The 20,460-nt window shown below is 46.0% G+C and overlaps 1 long non-coding RNA gene across 1 annotated transcript in view; it reads right to left on the bottom strand.

Moving 5' to 3' along the window:
* Positions 1-10,245: 10,245 nt before the first annotated feature.
* The window catches only part of LOC138445937 (uncharacterized), a 127,094-nt gene continuing 116,879 nt past the window's right edge, over positions 10,246-20,460 (bottom strand). Inside the window, exons 4-5 of the long non-coding RNA XR_011259056.1 lie at positions 15,228-15,390; positions 10,246-11,672 (exon numbers count right to left, since the gene is read on the bottom strand). This is a non-coding gene — a long non-coding RNA (uncharacterized lncRNA). The remainder of the gene's footprint in view (positions 11,673-15,227; positions 15,391-20,460) is intronic.

Genomic DNA, 20,460 nt, shown 5'->3' on the forward strand with positions numbered 1-20,460 from the left:
CACGTGAAAGAAGTGATACACATGCTGAATCCTTTCATCTCAGACTGGGACTTCAACCCACGAGCTGGGACTTGAATCCAGCCAAAACCCACAGTCTTCCAACTGAGAGCACATACCTGGTTTCAGGACCCAGCGAAGCTCAGGTTCTTGATGTCTCATTGCAGAATTCAGTGACAGACAAATTGATAGGTAAAAACTGGATTTATTTAGAGAGAAACATTCTCCAAAGACAGAGTGTGGGCCCCCACAAAGGGTGAGGGCAGTGGCCTCAAAATGTGGTATGGTCAGCTTTTATGGGCTGGGTAATTTCATAGGGTAATGAGTGAGAGGATTATTCCAACTATTTTGGAGAAAGGACAGAGATTTCCAGGAATTAGGCCACTGTCCACTTTTTTATTTTGATGGTCAGTGTTGGAGCTGTCATGGTGCCCTGGGTATATCACTTAGCTTGCTGAAAGTGTTAGTTGCTCAGTCATGCCTGACTCTTTGTGACCATGTGGACTATAGCCCACCAGGCTCCCCTGACCATGGAATTCTCCAGGCAAGAATGCTAGAGTGTGTTGCTATTCCCTTCTCCAGGGTATCTTCCTGACCCAGGGATGGAACTTTAGTCTCCCACACTGCAGGCAGATTCTTTTCCATCTGAGCCACCAGGGAAGCCCTGCCAAGCTTCCTGATGTGTAACAATGAGCATAAACTGAGGATCAAGGTCTAGTGGAAGTTGACTTGTCTGCCATCTTGGACCTATTTCATTCTAAGCAGTTTATGTAGTGTCCTTGGACTAGTTCATTCTTTCAAAGGTTGTGCTCTGCCCCCTTCCTTTCTGTTCCAATTCCATAGGCAGAACACAGTCCATTTCAAATGGTGAACACAGTGGTGAAATATGGGGTGGTTAGTTTCTATGAAATGGGTAATTTCACAGGGTAATGAGAGGGAGGATTATTCCAACTATTTTGGGGAAGGGACAGACACTTCCAAGAATTGGGCCATGCCCACTTTTTGACCTTTTATGGTTGGCGTTGGAACTGTCATGGTGCCACTGGGGGTATTGTTTCAGTTCAGTTCAGTCGCTCAGTTGTGTCCAACTCTTTGCGACCCCATGAATCGCAGCACGCCAGGCCTCCCTGTCCATCACCAGCTCCCGGAGTTCATCCAGACTCACATCCATCGAGTCCGTGATGCCATCCAGCCATCTCATCCTGGGTCGTCCCCTTCTCCTCCTGACCCCAATCCCTCCCAGCATTAGAATCTTTTCCAATGAGTCAACTCTTCGCATGAGGTGGCCAAAGTACTGGAACTTCAGCTTTAGCATCATTCCTTCCAAAGAAATCCCAGGGTTAATCTCCTTCAGAGTGGACTGGTTGGATATCCTTGCAGTCCAAGGAACTCTCAAGAGTCTTCTCCAACACCACAGTTCAAAAGCATCAATTCTTCGGCACTCAGCCTTCTTCACAGTCCAACTCTCACATCCATACATGACCACAGGAAAAACCATAGCCTTGACTAGACAGACCTTAGTCGGCAAAGTAACGTCTCTGCTTTTGAATAAACTATCTAGGTTGGTATTGTTTAACATATGCTAATCTATTACCATGGATTTACTATGAGGCTCAAGGTCTACTAGGAGTCCAATCTTCTGCCATGTTGGAGCTAGTTGGTTTTAACCATTCTACGTCATCTACTCAAAAATTATGTCATTCCTTTATTTTTTTTAAATTTTGTTGAAGTATAATTGATTTACAATGTTGTGTTTATTTCTGCTGTACCACAAAGTGGTTCAGATATATATATATATATATATATATATATATATATATATATATATATATATACAGAGAGAGATATACTCTTTTTCATATTGCTTTCCACTGTGCTTTATCACAGGATACTGAATGTAGTTCCCTGTGCTGTACAGTAGGACCTTGTTGCTTATCTGTTCTAGATACACTAGTTTGCATCTGCTAATCCCAAACTCCCAATCCTTCCCTCCCCTTTGGCAACCATAAGTTTGTTCTCTATGTCTGAGTCTGTTTCTGTTTCATAGGTATCTTCCCTTAAGTCCTATTTTAGATTCCACATATAAGTTTTATTATACGGTATTTGTCTTTGTCTTTCTGACTTACTTAGCCAAGGATGATAATTTCTAGGTCCATCCATATTGCTGCATTATTTCATTCTTTTTTATGGCTGAGTAGTGTTCTATTGTGGGCTTCCCAGGTGGTGCTAGTGGTAAAGAACCCACCTGCCAGTGCAGGAGATGCAGGAGATGCAGGTTCAATCCCTGGGTCAGGAAGATCCCCTGGAGGAGGGCATGGCAACTGACTCCAATGCCTGGAGAATCCCATGGACAGAGGAAGCTAGGAGGCAAGGGTCCACAGGGTCACAAAGAGTTGGACACGACTGAAACACCTTAGCATGCACACACAATATTCTACTGTATACATATATATATATATATATATATATATATATATATACCACATTTTGTTTATCCAGTCATCTGTTGATGAACATTTAGGTTGCTTCCATGTTTTGACTGTTGTAAATAGTGCTGCTATGAACATAGGGGTGCACTTATCTTTTTGAATTGTAGTTTTTCTGGATATATGCCCAGGATTGGGGTTGCTGGATACATAGCAACTCTTTTTTAGTTATATCATTCTTTTAAAGGCTATGCCCTGCCTGTCCCATTACAGCAGGGAAATGCCACTAGCTCTAACTAAAATACAGATTTCTGGTCTCCTTCACTTGGAGCTAGTGAACCAGGAGCTCTGAAGGTGCAGCCCAGGAATCTGCATCTTTATCAGGCACTGTCTTAGACTGGCTGTGGTTAGCCTTTTGGCACAAGATGCTGTAACCTTGTTCCTCCCACCCCAAGGGACTTGCAGCATCCCCTGGGGTCCTGGGGCCTCTTGCTTCAGTAGCTAAGGCCTGATAGCTCCACCTTAGAGCCCCAGGCCAAGACTCACCGCTGGTTTTGGCACATTATCCTACACCATTTTGCCTAATTGGGCAATCTATAAATATTTATTGAACTGACCTAGGACTCTCAAGGGCAAGGTCATGTTTTCTTTATTTCTCTGGGGCCAACTTCCAGCGTATAGTAAGTACTCACTCTATCCCTGACAGTAGGTTGATAGATGAGGTCACAGATCCAGGACACATCTGCACAAAGAGATGGGAGAGGAGACAGCAGCTTAGTTTACGCTGGCTTCCCCACTCCTCGGGGTCTTTCTAGAGGAAGAGGAAGCTATATTGTTTATGTTCACAATCCACAGACTTGCAACTGGGCAGAAACTCTCGGTATGAGTCAGGAAAGGCAGATGTCATCACAGGTGTGTTTTCTAAGAAAGCCAACATGGGTGAGTGAATGAGGTTGACCTCAACTGTGTTGACAATAGCTTGGCCAACCTGAACTTGTGTGCACAGTTTTGTTTTTTGGTCTCCAAGATCAGGGCCATGTTAACAGTCCTTCATGTGCTTTGTGGGTATCAGTTTAAATGGAGAAGACAGAGCTCTGAGATATGCAGGAAAGGAGCCTGCCAGCCATGGACATGGCTGTGAGAAAACTTAACCTTTTATGGGTAAAATAAGTTTGTCCTTAAGCTAAAGACCAAAAAGAAGTTGGAAAAAACTCAAGTGAGCCCTCAGACCATGAACTAAGAGAGAACCAAAAATGAATGGATTCCTGTTGTAGCTAGAAAATGCACATAGACACACATGGGAACACGTGGGAATTACTGGCTCATAAGAATTGTTCAGGGTTTCCCAGGAAAAGAATCTCTCTGCAAGGCAGGAGATGTGGGTTTCATTCCTGAGTTGGAAAGATCTCTGGAGAAGAAAATGGCAAGCCACTCCAGGATTCCTGCCTGGGAAATCCCTTGAACAGAGGAGCCTGATGGGTTCCAGTCCACAGGGTCACAAAAGAGTTGGACATGACTTAGTGACTAAACAACAACAACAACCAGGATTGTTCAGGATTGTGGAAAGCAAATTACTTTTATTAGCAAGTATATACAGAGCAATATTACAGACTAGCCTCTCTGCTGGGATACAAGAGGTGTTCAGAACAGCCCCTACCATCTCTGGATGGAGAGCTAAGCCCTCTGCAAAGAGAGAACCACACAGAGATTCTCAAAGTAAGCATGCCTGCCTAAATGACCAGGAAATTTCTTGAAGGGACAGAGTCTGGGTCTTACCTTGAATCCTGAATCTTTGAATTTTAAATATCTTAAATGGTTATATAGATCAAAGTTACTTGTCTTAGGCTACATAATTGCAAGCAACAGAAACAAATTTTGACTGGCTCAAGAAAAATAAAGTTTAGAGAAGTATAACTGGGAACTAGGCTGAGAAAATGGGCAGAAACCACAGAGGCTGGGGAGTGGGAAGTATCTCTGTTTAAGCCTATGGGAACAGCCTGGTGAGGGTACTACTGTTATCATTGCAAGACTAGGATTCCAGGGCTTCCAATTTAAAGTCATGCCCACTTCCTAGCTGCAAGGGAGGCTGGAAGGTTCTGATTTTCAGTGGGAGGGGATACTCATGCACGAGGTAGAGAATTCCTCAAACATTGGAAGGGGGTTCAGCAGCCAAAAAAATGACAAACGCTCACCACACCTTCCATATCTCATATAGGAAGAGAGAGTATGAACGTGAAAGAATATTCATCATCATTTTCCAAAAAGGAAAACTGAAGGATGGGAATTGTGCAGGTTACCAATGCAATAAGATTCTGCTCAGTGGGAATTAGGAAAGCTTTAGGGGGAAGGGGAGCCTTAAAGACTTTGCAGGCATGGGACAAATGGAGAAGAAGTAGGGAGGTTTTCCAGGCTGGGAAACCACCCAGAGGTCAAAATTAGCCACGTGTGGGGGTGTGGGGGCAGGGGGGAGAAATTCAACCTCCCTACCAAGACAGGCTTCTCCAGGCTCAAGCTCTGACATGGAAAGACCCATCTTATCCAACATCTATTGCAGATTCTTCAGCATCACCCAGAAGTCCTGTTTCTCGTATATCACTTATCAATAACATCATGATATGGCTCAGTAGTAAAGAATCTACCCACCAATGCAGGAGATGCGGGTTCAATCCCAGGGTCAGGAAGATTCTCCTGGAGAAGAAAATAGCAACCCACTCCAGTATGCTTGCCTGGAGAATCCCATGGACAGAGGAGCCTGGCGGGCTACGGTTCATGGGGTCACAAAGAGTTGGACACAGCTGAGCATGCACTCTGTGCACCCCAGATTAATTATCACAAGAATGGCGTCACCACTACTCTGACAGTCGTTGACTTTTGAGTGGATGTTTAGTTGGTTTATATTTAATGTAATTAATGTATTGATGTGGTTATTTGTTATTTGCTTTTAGTTTGTTCTATCTATTTTTTATTCTTCAGTTCCTTTGCCCTCCTTTCTTTGGAGTTAAATTTTTATAATTATATTTTAATCTATCTACTGGCTTTTTAGCTATCCCTATTTGCATTCATTTGTTTTAAGTAGGCACGTTAGGAATTTTAATAAATATTCTTAACTTCCCATAATTGTACCCCTTCACAAAAATGTAATTTTACAATTATATGGTTTCATTCATAGCCTTCATCTACGAGCTATAGTTGTCATATATACTACATCTATATATGTTGCGTATACTTTATGATACATGCTCTACATTTTGTTCTGAACACTCATGTTTTTAAGAGATATTAAGAGAAAAACAGACTCTTACATGGACCCACATATTTACTTCATTACTGATGATCTGCGTTTGATCTGATCTCATCTCCCTTCAGCATGACAACTTTCTTTAACATTTCTCGAAGTTCAGATCTGTTCATGATTAATTATTTTAATCTTCATTGATATGGACGTGTCCATTTCACCTTCATTTCTTGAAGTGTATTTCCTCTGAATATAGAATTCTTGGTTGAAGTTTGTCTTTGTTGTTTCCTTCCAGCACTTGAGGCACAGGGTTTGCGGCAAAGTTAATTATCACCGTTTTGTAGATATGAAGACTGAAGATGCCAAGACTGTAAACAGAAGTCAGAAATTATGGCTCCAGGCCTCCTGTTCTCTGCTGATTTACTCAACTGTCATCTTCCTCTTGCCACCCATTACCGTACTTCTTCAATGAAAAGAGCTCTTGCCTAAAAAGAGTTTATCATTTACATTTACTGGCCTAGGAGTTTCCCCACACCCCAGACCTCTTGTTAAATAAGGACACCCTGTCATGAAGCTTTTTTGTCTTTTATTCCTGCCTGAAGGGCTGTAACATTCCCACTGCCTAAGAGGAAAGATCCTTTCTCTCAAATGCTTTTCTTCTTGGCCACACACCCTAGTCTTGAGTTCACATTGTGAACCAGCCTCTTCTTCTAAGTGGTTTAGCTTGTTATTAACAATGTTCTTCAGACTTTATCTAAACCTTGGCTGGTGCAGCTGGAGCCAGCAAGGAGTGAGAGCTGGTATTGTCCACTCCTCAGGCCTCTGCATTAGGAGGCTTCTGGCAGCTGCTCCTCTCAGATTTTCCCTCTCCAGCGCCCCCCATACCACAAATAGACTTTTATTAAAGCCACAGTGGTGGGTTCTCCTTTAAAAAAAAACTTCTGCCTCCTGCTGAAACTGTGAGAGAAGCTTGATTTTGAAAAGAGCTTAGTTTCATCTAGTTTATAAAGTTGTCTGAAGGCTGCATTGGGATGTACTTCTTAATGTTTGAATTCAAATGCTTTTAGAAAGGACATGCATCACCAATCTCTATTTTGTTTTGACTGGCTCCTTCAAGTGTCTAGATGTGTAACCCTTGTGCGTGCCCTGTCACTCAGCTGTGTGATCCCATGGACTGTAGCCTGCCAGGCTCCTCTGTCCATGGAGTTCTTCAGGCAAGAATAGTGAAGTGAGTTGCCATTTCCTTCTCCAGAGGAATCTTCCCAACCCAGGGATCAAACCTGAGTCTCTTGCATTGGTAGGCAGATTCTTTACCTCTGCACCACCTGGGAAACCTTCTGGAAACCTTCTGGGAAACCTTGTAGCAAGTTCTATCTGGGAGCAACTAGCAGAGTACAAGGCACCTGGGATTTTGGCTCAGCCACTGGCACCTGAGTAAAGGGTCCAAAGCCCAGAGAGCATCAACAGTAGTAAGTTCACATCTGAATGTGACCATCAAAGATGTGGAAACACACTTCCTAGGGCCCCAATACCAGCCCACCCATTCTAGATCCAACAGGAGCTGCTGGAAGCACAGACTCAGCGTCTAGGGGCCACTTAGAGGCCATGGCTGTGGTCCCCTCCTCCATCTTCAAAGTACATCACTCCAGACTCTGCCTCTGTGGTCAACCTGCCTTCTCCTCTGCTCAAGTCAAATCTCCCCTCTATCTCCCTCTTGAAGGATACTTGTGATTACATTAAGGGCCACCTAGATGACCCAGCATAACTCTCAAGATCCTTAATTTCATCACATCTGCAAAATCCCTTTTGCCATCTAAGGTAGCATTCATAGGTTCTGGTGATTAGGATGTAGACGTATCTTGGAGGACCCCCTAACCTGGCAAATCCTCACTGGCCCCCTGGGTTCAGACTTCCTCTTTCTCTTCTAAGAGGCTTCCACAGTGCCTAAGATGCACCCAGGGCTCGGGCTCCCTAGTGTGGCACACCAGGTTGTAACTGTCCTTTTGTCATTCTGTCTCTCCTGCTTGAGGGCGAGGATCTCACCCATCTTCTTCCCGTTGGCATCCCCAAGCTCTAGCTCACAATGTGTGCTTGATATACATTTGTAGGACTGAAAGTGCCCCTCTGACTGACAGCTAGAGGATGAGCAGCCCTGATGGAAGTGGGCACAGAGGTCCCCTGGTCAAGGTGATAAAGGGGCGTGCAGAAAGCAGGGCCAGAGTGGGGCATGCTGGCTGGACAGGCCACATTATGCTCTGGAGGTGCCTCCCTCGTGTTTGGAGCTGAGAGCTCTGCATCAGGGGTGCAACAGTCCACCAACAGTACAGCCCTGGGCTCCTCAAGCCACGCGCACTGTTCACTGCAACTTTCCTGCAGCTCTGACCCCAGGAACGGGGCCCTTGGGAGCAGATGCTTGGAGGCCAACTTCACTGCTCCTCTGTGGTGGTCTGTGACTGGCTCCTTTAGTCACTGATTAGCTATTCAGGGACATATAATCATTAGGCAAATTCCATCCATCTATCAGGGAAGATATAAACATAAGTAAACATTAACCTGGATACAAGGGTTTACAACCCACAGCTGCCCTTGGGCACATGGGCAGTGCCAGCTTGCCCTGGGTCCAGGTGGCTGCTTGGTTGAAGGGTAACTGATGGTATCATGCTTTCAATTTACTCCAACAGATACATGTTCCAAGGGAACATGACCCTTGGAATGTGAACTTACACATCACCAAGCGTTACCTACCGGCGACAAACACAAACACATATACCCCTCAAAGCTATTTTATGGCACAACTGCACGTGTTTATTTCTGTCAAGGCTAATTTAACTTTCATTTTTTATGCCAAAACTTATAAGCCAATAAAAATGTCCTTCAGATTAAGGATGCAAAGGAAAAGAAGTCTTGGTAATCTAAGACCTTGCTACAGCAAGCATCCTGCCCTTAACTCTTTTTTTTTTTTTTTCAAACGTGGACCACTTTTTAAATCTTTATTGAATTTGTTACAATGCTGCTTATGTTTTGTTTTTTGGCTGCTGGAGGCATGCGGTATCTTCTGACAGGGACTGAACCCACACCCCCTGTATTGGGAGGCAAAGTCTTCGCCACTGGACCACCAGGGAGGTCCCCTGCACTTTACTCTTGCGGGCAGCAAGCTGGGGCTGTTGACTGGTGTGTGTTTTCTTCTGCTGTGTGGTTGAGGTCATGTGGGTGCGACTTTCTGCTTTGGATGGTTAAGGGTGGAAACAGGGTCGAGGAGTCTGGTCAACCCTCAAGAAGTATACAGCTTTTGGAGACCACAAATGTCAGAACAGAGTACGACCACCCACTTCCATGGAGCCCACCAGGAAGCCATCCTCAGCTCCTTGGGTGTCTGGGTGCTGGTGCCTGGAAATTCTGGAACACACAGTCAGAACATTGGTCCTCTTGGAAGCCTGAAACCCTCATTCCAGGATGACCCCACAGCTGACTCTTTCTAGACAGTTCAGAGAATGTTCTTTCTTCTCCTTTCTCCAAGAAGCTGCTTTCCACCCTCAACCTTCCTCCGCCCCTTCCCTCTGCTCCATCTTTAAATGACACTATCACTCTGTTACATCCTCCATTTGAAGTCCTGTGTTTGCTGGCATCCCAGGCAAGGGAGAAAGACAACCATGAGAGAGGGATCTTAGAATGAATCAGAGCTCTGTACTTGCCCCTGGCGCGACACACAACAAGCATCAGTGATAAAACTGGGGTTTCTTTTCTCTTTCACCAAACCTGAACTGACAGGCAGTTTAAGGTCATCATGAAAGGCATGGATTTTGGAGTCAGAGATACCTGGGTTGGGACTTCAGTGGTTAAGAATTCGCCAGCCAAGGCAGGGGAAACAGGTTCAGTCCCTGGTCTGGGATGATCCCACATGCCTCGGGGCAACAAAGCCCATGTGCTGCAACTACTGAGCCCACACTCTAGAGCCCTCGATCTGCAGCTACCAAAGCCTGCATGCCTAGAGCCTGTGCTGTACAAGAGAAACCGCGGCAAGGAGAAGCCTGTGCACCGCAACGAGAAAGTAGCTCCCACTTGTCACTTGCTGCAACTAGAGAAAGCCCACATGCAGCAACAAAGACCCAGCACAGTCAAAAATAAATTTTTAAAAAGTTAAAAGATATACCTGGCTTGGTGGTGGCTCTGCTATTTATAAGCTGTCTGCTGTTATTTGCCTTACTACTCCGTAGTTTCCACATCTGTAAAATGGAATGTGATACCTACCTCACAGGGTCCTGATAAGAACTGAATGAGACTGTGCATGCAAAGGGCTTAGCAATTCCTTGCATATGCAGCAAGTGATCAATGGACATTCAGTTAAGTTCAGTCGCTCAGTCGTGTCTGACCCTTTGCGACCCCATGGACTGCAGCCTGCCAGGCCTCCCTGTCCATCACCAACTCCCGGAGTTCACCCAAACTCATGTCCATTGAGTCAGTGATGCCATCCACCATCTCATCCTCTGTTGTCCCCTTCTCCTCCTGCCCTCAGTCTTTCAGAGCATCAGGGCCTTTTCAAATGAGTCAACCCTTCGCATCAGGTGGCCAACATATTGGCGTTTCAACTTCAGCATCAGTCCTTCCAAAGAACACCAAAGACTGATCGCCTTTATTAGTTATTGTTATTATTGGCAGTTATAAGATTGTGGGTAACATAAGAGCCTCATATAGAAATTATGGTTAGACAATGCAGGTGAATCAACTTCTGAGGCACCTCGATCCTAAATTCAGGGCAAATGGAGGTATGTATGGTGAAACACCATGTGTGATGGGTGGAAAACCTCTTCAAGAGCACACACGAGGTCAGGTCATGTAGGGTGGAATTCTGATGTCTGCTCCCATAGGCTGCCTGGATCTCTAAGCAAATGAGAAGAATCATATCTAGACTTTCCCACTGTTTTTAGTGAGAATGTGGCCCAAAGAAAAGTGTTTCAACAGAAACTGCTACAAGCAAGGGTTTGCATCAGAGGAAGAAGGCTGAGCCACCCTCTAGGGAGGAGCTGGGCCATCCAGCCTTGTGTGACAGGTCAGAAAAAAGGAAGAAAATGATTCAGGGTTAGCTTTAACTCACAGCCTGATGAGGTCAAAAGCTGCTTCCCACAGGTATCAGGCCAGAATCTTGAAAGAAGGAATTTCTCGGGGCTGAAGTAACCACAAACAGATCCAACTGGTTTTCGTGGCGGGTAATGTTTATTTAACATTACATCCAGATGTCTACGCCATGAGACACAGACATTGGCACCAGAAAGTGTTTATCCAATTTTTTGTTGAACTCCAGACTGAGTTAGATACTGGGACAAATCAAACTGAAACCAAATTGCAGGCCCCACCCTTATGAGGAAGGGCTGGAACTGGTCCCAGGGTTCAGGAAAAAGCGGACAAGAAACCAAAAGACGGGAATCATATGAGCAAGAAGGACTTGCCCGGCATTCTCAGCTGTTTTCCTATTCCAGGAAAAAAACACTAAGTCGTGGACATGGCAAAGTAATCAGGGGCTGTGTTAGGATCTGGTTTCCTAGGTGAGCCCGGGACAGTGACAAAGCCCCCTCCCTGGAACCACGTGGCTCCTTCCCATCACCAGGCAGCTAAGGAGACACTCTGCTTAGCAACCTCCTCTCGAGGTTGGGAAGTAAATGCTGCGTGCTACCCCCTCCCCCGTCCCCAAAACTGGCTTAACTGTGCTGAGTTCCTTTTTCTTGGTCTTTCTACTGAACTTAAGCATCAACATCCTCTATTGGGACGATGACTTCCTGTTCTGCCAAAGAAGTGGAAATGGTTTTAATGGTTGTTTTTTGTTTGTTTTTACCCTGATGTTGGCTACAGACTTGGGTTTGTATTTTTAGGTTTGACTTCGGGTAGCAGGAGAGAAAACAATGAGATTGGGCTGAGGGCTCCAGTAGAGAATCAGCTCAGGCCAACATTCACGTGACTTCTGGGGGATATTCATTCCCAGTGCACTGTCCTAGGAAGGGAAATTTCCATAAGTGTCCTTCCTGTGGGAAAAAAAAAAAAAGAAGAGGTATAGACACGGGATTTCAGATAGGCGCCTCCATCAGCTAACAATCTCCCCAGAGTCCCACTTACATCTGGACCTCAGAACAACAATAAAATGTTTCTCCACAAACACTTTGTTTGAAGCATCTGAAAAATCATTTATTTGTAGCTTACTATATTAAAGAGCTCTACGACTGAGAGGCTGTTATCTTTAAAATAGTCTATACATTTCATTCTTCCTCCAATGGATAAAGGGTGAAGGGATTGGAAAAGAGAGGACTCCATCTCACTCCATATCACTCCACTTCCCACCAACGTGTAAACTATTCGGGCAAACTTTCTTTGGCAAACAGAAGGTAAGTCTGAAAGAGCTGCAGTAACTAGTGACAAGGTTTTCCCCCTGGTAAATTAAAGCAAATAATTTTGCTGTCAAATCTTTATCCCTGAAGTCACATGGCAATCTGGAGCACTTGCCATCAGAGAAACTGCAAGAGTGGGTTCAATGTGCTTGGAGTGAGGTTAGGAAACAGAATATTTGACTGAAAAGATAAGACAGAAAACTGAGTCTTTATTTTCTGTGGAATGAGCATGGAGAGAATTTTCTAGATACGTGGTTTTTAAAGATTGCATTTGTGTGAATGGGGCATACCAGGGTATAACACTAGAGTCATATCCTAGAAACAGGAAATCCTGCTGGGCTGTCTATGTTCTCAGGGAGCCTCCTGTGGGTCTCAAATAACTGCTGTGAGACCCAGAGTGGAGACTGGATATTTGGGGTGACAATCATCTTGGAGTGTTTGTTCTCATACACAGACATTAGAAGGAGGCTAGAAACCTGTTGTCTACCAGATGAAGAGCCCTCAGTGGTTAGGCTGCAGCCTCTGGTGTCAGCTGGACAGGGTTACAGTCTGGGTACTGCCATCCACTAGCCAATAATTTTTGATGTTTCATTTTCTTCATCTATCAGATGGAGACTATTATATGACTAATATCCATCAAGGGCCTTGAAGGATAAGTGAGGTGATGCATGCATACACTTTGGCGTGGCCTCAGCCACATACTAAAAGTGAATTTGACACGAGACTCTCCACCGTCTCCTGAAGGCCATGTGCAAGGGAATGATGTCATGGGAGGCCCGTGTTTAATTCACAAGGGCATTAAAGACCAGTATCAAGCAGGCTTGAGACCGAAGATGTCAATTGTGGAGTTGCCCCTTCATTTTTTTTTAAAAGACAAGGTGCTTTGTAGATAGTAGAGATTTGGGGGATCTGCCTAAAGTCAAAATGTTTTAAGTGTCAACAAATTTTTCTTAGGGGTGATACCAAAAATATCATGAAGGGGTGACCCATTCTTCATCAGGATATATTGGGCCCTTATATTGGGTCTCCCCCACATGACTATAGGCTTCTAGAATAGATGGGTAGAAATGTTTCTTGTGTGTGAAACTCTCAAGACATGACAAATTTTCAAAGTCATATTATTTATTCTCACTACGGTATGTTTGAGACTGTTGTCTGGCAGAAAGTGTGCAGTGTAAGTAAATTCACTCATGTATTCACCATTTATTCAGCCACAATGTGCTAAGCACCCCCTTTGTGTGCCAGGAACAATTCTAGGTACTGGATTAATCCATCAAGGAACACTTCCCTGTCCTCGTAGAGTTGACATTGTGTAAATACTTCTAATCAGAGGCAAGAAGAAATCACCTAAGTTAACGGGCATTTCTTTGAATTGTTTCCTGGGCTAGTGGTGAATTAACTAAGCAAGAGGAACTCAAACGCTCTGTGAATGGAATGATGTCCAGGCATCCGGAAGGGGAATGGAAACTCCAAGGCAGCTTCCTAGAGGGAGCCGTGCTGGAGGTGCACCCAGACTCTGTTTCCAGGAGTGAGGACTTGGGCTCAGTCGCTTCAGTCATAGCCAACTCTTTGCGACCCCACGGACTGTAGCCCACCAGGCACCTCTGCCCATGGGATTTCCCAGGCAAGAATACAAGACTGGGTTGCCGTGTCCTTCTCCAGGGGATCCTCCCGACCCAGGGGTCGAACCCAGGTGTCTCCTGGAGTGTCTCCTGCAGGCAGATTCATTTACGGCTGAGCCACATGAGGACTTGAGTTTCTCTCTCCATCAATAGGCTAAGTTTTGAAAAGACTGAGGACAACTCATGTGGCCATGTGGGGTTTAGAGACCACTTCCTCCCCAGGGCGTTTCCCAAAGAGGGGCTGTTTGCCTGGCAATGTGTGAGCACAGGTCCGAAAGGAAAGTATGTGAGGCATGGATCTTATGGGCAGGAAAGAAATTTGCGGAGGGGAAGGTCTAAGGAGGGGACTCCCGCAGGCCAGGCTGAGACTCCTGCTACTTCTGCGGCTGAAGATCTCAGGGCCAGAGCGTCTGCGAGGAGGAGGAGACAGTGGTTGGCAGCCGAGTCCTTCGGGGCGCTCCACTCTAAGCCCCAGACGCTGGTTCTGGTCATCAAGCAGAAGGTGTTTACGAAGAGGAAATCAGCTAGCTCTCAGAATCGGAGGGAGCCTGAAGAATCAATTTCATGGAATAGCCTCCAAATCAATACTACAGAAGTGCCCTGATGAAGAGGCTGCTGCTTTGTGGCTGCTCTACCAAGAGGCAACCAACACTAGCTGATACCATTTCTGATAACTGATACCATTTATATCCCCTTTTTGGGGGAAAAAAAAAAAAAGCCCTCGACCATCCCGTTCCCAGTGATACGATTTCCACCCAGAGCCTTTTTCCTTAGAAGTCCTCACTTCCAAGTCAAATGTGCTCTGTTTGGTGGAACTCAGTTCATATGCCTGCACCCTAATAGCAGAGGAGTTTGGGAACTGATTTTCTTGGTTTCTTCCTAATGAAAGTAGAACTCATAAAGCTGGAATTTCCCAAAAGAGCCAAGGTGGGTTAAAAAGTTGCTGGACGGCCAGGAGACATTGCAATCGTCTCTTTCAATTGACCCTTTTGCCAACTCAAGGCCAATACACGCCACCCACCAATGTTAAGCTCAGTATCAGCTACAACAAAATTCTCTTCCTGACACAGTTCAGGGTGCCCAAATGGAAGCTCAAACAGATCCTCTGCCTGAAATGGGTATAACCCAAACTCAAGCAGTAGTGGGCCCTCAAAAGTAAAGAACAAAAAGTAACGGGAGCCATCTCATCTTTTATTGGAGAAAACTGGCAAGCAGTGTTTCCAGTGTGAAACCTTCAGGGGCATTTTGTGTGTGTGATTAAGGAACTATCAAGCACTCACTGGGGATCTCTCCTTTCTGGCTACTTAATTCCACAGTCTCATGCCAGAGAGGAGTATCCCAGAATCCTCTCTCCTCTAGGCCTCCTAAAGGCTCAAAACGCAGTTGTCCAGAACATCACGCATGTTTTGACTCCAAGCTGGGAGCGCTGACGTTTCTGTGCAGGGCAGCTGTGAGCCAGAGTCAAGTTCCCTTTCGGGGCTCACAGTCTCCCAGTTTCTCTCTGCATCCATTTCCTCCTAAGTGGCTCTCTGGAAAATGACCACAGTCTAGTGTGAGGGTTATTCATCCTTACCTGTTTACCGTGGAGTCCCAGCCGCCCCCGATGGTCCCTCAGGGAGGTGTCCTGTGACCAGTTAGAGGAGGTTGCCCCACAGTTTCTCAGGAACCGGCACCGGAACTGGTACTAGTATCCAGTTCTTTGCTCTCCTTTGATGGTGCCGCTTGTTCCAGGATATCTGCATTTAATAGAGGACAGAGACTGAAGCCAGAGGACTGGGTTTCCTCTTGTGACACAGCAGTCACCTTTGAGCCCCTGTGCTAAATATCACTGCACATCAGCACAGCGTTTCTCGGGAAGCCACCCGGAAGTGAAAGGTGAGCGGTGTGTGCAGTCCCGCGGCGGCCGCGCCCGGATGAGCGCCTGACGCCCTCGGCTCACAGGCCTGAGGAGCGCGGGGCTGCAGAAGGAAGGGCGTCCCTCCGGAGCTTCACTTTCCCGCGTCTCTCACTCCCTCACACTCAGGAAAACACTGGCCTCCGTCCCGCCAGCCACGGTCAGATTCTGCTACCCTCTCAGCTGAGCAAAGCGTGTGCTGGAGGAGAATCCATGTGGTTTTTCAAGTTCCCTTCTGTCTAAAATCAGGGAGTTGCACATTATGGTCTGGGGAGCCCTTTGGGCCGGGCTGGCAACCCTGTGAGAAGGTGGACTGAGGCGGGGTCCCCTCTGAGGAGAAAGGTTCAGTCAGGGCTTAGACGTCCAGGGGCTGTGAGCGCATCTTCTAATCAGAACCTAGAACGGGAGCCATCAAGGCCCCGGTGCCAATAGCCCAGATGTTTCGACGACAGCGAGAGTGTATTCGTCACAACAGGAGGGGAACGTTCTCAGACTCTTGGGCTTGGGGCCATCTGCCTTCATGCTCTCTGCACTGCTCTCTGCTCATTCAGTATTTCGAGCTAAAAGCAAGGCATGGGCCTGCCAGCCAACGGACTTTCTCGCTGCATTTCTATACCTGTTGCCTCAGTCGGACTCCCCAGTCCCGGGACTCAGCTGAACAAGTGCTGCAAATTTAATTTGAACTTGAGTTTTCCAAGAAGTGTCTTAATCTGAGTCTAAGACTAATGTCAATCTATTAAGCATATTATATGTTATGCAAAAATGTATGCTGTTAGTCACTAAGTCATGTCCGACTCTTTATGACTCCATGGACTGTAGCCCTCCAGGCTCTTCTATGTGTGAGATTTCTCCCACCAAGAATACTGGAGTGGGTTGCCGTTTCCTTCTCCAGGGGAATCTTCCCAACGCAGGGATCAAACCCACATGGTGGGCAGGTTCTTTACCGTCTGAGCCAAATAACAGTATGTAAGCTGTGGCCCGCCTGGTAGAGTTTTAGAATAAAACCATGATGCATGAAAGCCTGTCAGCCCCCAGGAAGCGATTCTATTTGACTCGAATCCTGTGCCTGCATTCCTTGACTGCCATAAAGAAGGTGGATGTCTGGACAACTCTGCTCACAGTGCTTCTCTCTTCCAACAGCACATGATCCAGCTTCTTTTTCCTCTGAAATCTTGGGGGAAAACTCTCTCCAGTACTAGTCTGGGCACTTCTTTTTCCCCTACTCCTTTTGCTTTCTGCCCTACGGAAGCTGCTGGGAGCCTGTCTGGCAACACAGTACCCTGGGAACGGTGAGGGAGGGCAAGACTCATACAGTAGGGCAGTAGTTCTCGAACCGGGATCAAAGCTAACAAGGCAGATAAAATCATTCCCTGCCCATAGGGGCCCACTTCCACCTACCTTCTCACTCTGCAAAATACTTTTTTCTAGATTTGTGGTAGCAACACAGGTAAAGAGCAGAAGGTGGGGTGACATCTGTGGGACAGAGGGAGAGGAAATACCAAGTCCTAAGAAAGACAGTTGCCGTGAACTGGCGATGGACATTATCGGTGTGAAAACAGGAGGAGAGGGGGGAGTCACGGTGATGCTGACTGGCCAAGGTCAGTCTGCGTATCAGTGATGCAGGGGCAGACTCAGTAAATAATGACAACAGTGCTCATCTCTTCTGTGCTGAGTGTGTCAGTTACTTTACACAAGACGTTCCATTTATTCCTCCTAACAACTCTTCAAGGTAATAGCCCTCTGTTGTCAGGGCAAAACTTAAAGCTCAGAGTGGTTAAACCATTAGGAAGTGGTGGAGTTGGGATTTGAACCTGGGTAGAATGACTCAGAGACCATGCTTTAACTTCCACTCAGGCTTTACTGACAAAAGAAGGTTCCATTTGGGAGCATGGAAAGAGGCTCAAACAAGGCCCCTGGCATGTGGGTAGGACTGATGTTTTCAGCATGAAGAAAGATAGGAGCTGGGGGAAATCCCACTCGTCACAAGACACGCTGCTTTAGGAAATGCTGCATCGGCATGATCTCAGCCCAGCCAACGGCTGCAACAAACAAGCCAGGAGAAGAACGCCTGAACACAGAAGTTTACTTCCTGCTCACACCAGTTCTCATCAGACAGGCCCAGTCAGGCAGCTCTCCTGGGCTTCTCCTCCACACAGTGACCTGGGGACCCAGGCCCCTGCCCCTTAGTGATGGACGTGACAAGAGAGTGAGGGGACATACCAGCTACTTTACCAGAAAGCGCCTCCTCCCTAGGGCTCATGTGCCACTGGCCAGAATCAACCACCTGGGTGGACTGGGGGCTCAGAAATGTAGTCCCTAGCTGGTCAGCTGCTTCTTAAAGGCAACTCTACACTCTAGAAAGAGACCATGGCTCTTCAGGGATCAACCAGCCATTCCATTCACAGGCACACTTGACAAAGTGGAGACTGATACAATGGCTTAGTGAATAACACTGGTGAATGACACTAGAATTTCAACATTGTGTGGGCTGGGCTGGACGTGGGATGCTCCAGGGACTTTGGTGGGGGCTTCTCTCAACCAGCGGACCCTGGAGGCCAACCCCATTCTGCAAGCATCTGCGGCTGTTGAATCTTGACCAAGGCTCCCAGATTGGGGTCTGCCCTTGCATGTGGTCCAGTGTCCCTGAACTTGACCCCAGAAGGCAGCCTTACCAAATAACTGGTTTCTGAAAGCAAGACCACCCTTCTTGTGAATGTCAGTTACTTAGCCAGTGTCAGTTACATCTGGTCACATGAGGGTTTTTTTTTTCTTTTAAGTTCCTACTGATGGGCCACTCTGGGAGTTCAGGCAAAAAATATATTGAATTCCAGGATCTAAATCTGCAGACTAAAGACATTCACAGAAAGAATTTGAATAAATGTGGCTGTCAGAAGGGAAAGAGTCCAGAAAAAAAAAGGGGGGAGGGGGTAGATAGATTCTAAGGAAAGAAAAACAACAACAAAACCCAAAACAAACAAAAAAACCCACCAGGTTGTTCTTAGAGTCATATTTCAATTCCAAGTTTTTATGTCTTTTTTTCCCCCAAATTGTCATTAATTATGGATTGTGTGTTCCTTGGAAGTTTGTTAATATTATTAGTTTTGGAAAGACGTTTCCTGCTTCTTTTCCATATGCGACTATTTATTTAAGCAGCTGGTTCTCATTTCTGAGTATAATTTCAGTGGTCCTGCTACAGGATAATGGGCTGAAATGTCTCAAATGAAGCTTGAATAAATAAATTACTTTGATGTTTGTTTTTTAGGAGTGGTTGAATGCAGTATTGAATCCATTGGTACAAACCTGGCCCTTCTTTAGGAAAATGTCCCTAGATGGAAATAATAGTGGATTTGAAAATTTTTGAGTTGCATATTTTCTGAAAGGCCAGCACTCTCTCTGTACATCTGACACTTTGTACTTGGAAAATGATCTGTAACTACTCTTCAGAATGCCCCTCAGAGGAAAACTGCAAAATTTCCCTTAGTTTCCAGATGAGGAAACAGGCTCTGGAAACACAGGCCTCTCTCCCAAGGTCACACAGAGAGTACCGACCTTGGAGATCCGAGTCCCAGTTTCTCAGCCAATTTGTCACTCCGTTGGTCCATCGCACCTTCGTAAAGCTGCTTTTTTCCCCACCAAATAGCCAAAAAGAACATAGGGTGAATTCACACAGATCTGGCTATGAGAACTTGTAGAGCCACTGTAGGAATTTCCACTTGAAATGAGAGCCTGAGTCAGTGTTGTACACAGAAGCAGTCACATCAAAAAGGCTCCGTGAGAATTTGCTGTATGACTCAGGGAACTCAAACGGGGGCTCTGTAATAACCTGGAGGAGTGGGAGGGAGACTCAAGAGGGAGGAGACATTTGTACACCCATGGTTAGTTCATGCTGATATATGACAGAAATCAAGGCAATATTGTAAACCAATCATCGATTAATTAAAAATATACAAAAAAATTTTTAAAGGTTCCATGAGGCAAAGTTTTTCCTCTACTTGTAATCTCTTTATCTACCAGGCTCCCTCACCTGCCTCACTCTCCTCTGACCCACCTCCCCCTCCTCTAGGACATCTCCCTCCAGTTGTCTCTCGGGTTAGCACTCCAGCATCCTTCTTCTCCAAGGCAACCCACTTCACCTCACTGCACAAGCGCAGCTGGACAGGGCTCAGGCGGAGAGTGGGCTTGGGGGCCCAAGCGCTTCTACACCCGGGAGGTCCAGGTGTGGGCCGCAGTGGGCTGGAACAGGCTGGGCTCCTCCAGCAGGTCAGTCAGGGTATGGCGGAGTCTAGCACAGCAGGAGCTCATGACCTTGGCCACAAGGAAGGCGGAACTCTGAACCAGAGTTGGTGTCAGAGGCAGCCATAGAGCAGACCTCGCTGTGGAGTCAGGGGAAAGGGCACTCTGGACATGCAGTCAGAAATCCTGTCCTCAAATCCCGCCTCTGACAGTTGTCAGCTGTGTGACTCTGGACAAATAGCTTCACTTCTCTGAACCTCAATTTCCTCCTCGATAAAATAAAGGCTGCAACAAGGTTAGCAACGACTTATCTATCTCTTAAAATATCCCAGATGTTGTTCGGAGCACTTTGTGTATATGAGTTCATTTAGTCCTGACACCAGCACTCCAGACTGTGTACTATTATTACGTACAGTTGTGCTGCACTGATGTACTAATTAGTAAAACGGTATCATTGTACTGTTATGGAAATGGAAACACAGAGCAATCTGCAACTTACCCAAGACATTATGGCTTATGTGGCTGAGCTGGAATTTAAACCCAGGCAGACTGACTCCATTATCTCCTAGAGTTAGCTGTGGATTAATGTTTGTAAAGCTCCTAGTTCCATGGCTACCACAAGGTATATAATTAGTAACGATGTAGAGACAGGGACTTCCCTGGCAGTCCAGTGGTTATG

Source organism: Ovis canadensis, chromosome 9 (assembly GCF_042477335.2).
Source record: "Ovis canadensis isolate MfBH-ARS-UI-01 breed Bighorn chromosome 9, ARS-UI_OviCan_v2, whole genome shotgun sequence".
Classification (NCBI taxonomy): domain Eukaryota; kingdom Metazoa; phylum Chordata; class Mammalia; order Artiodactyla; family Bovidae; genus Ovis; species Ovis canadensis.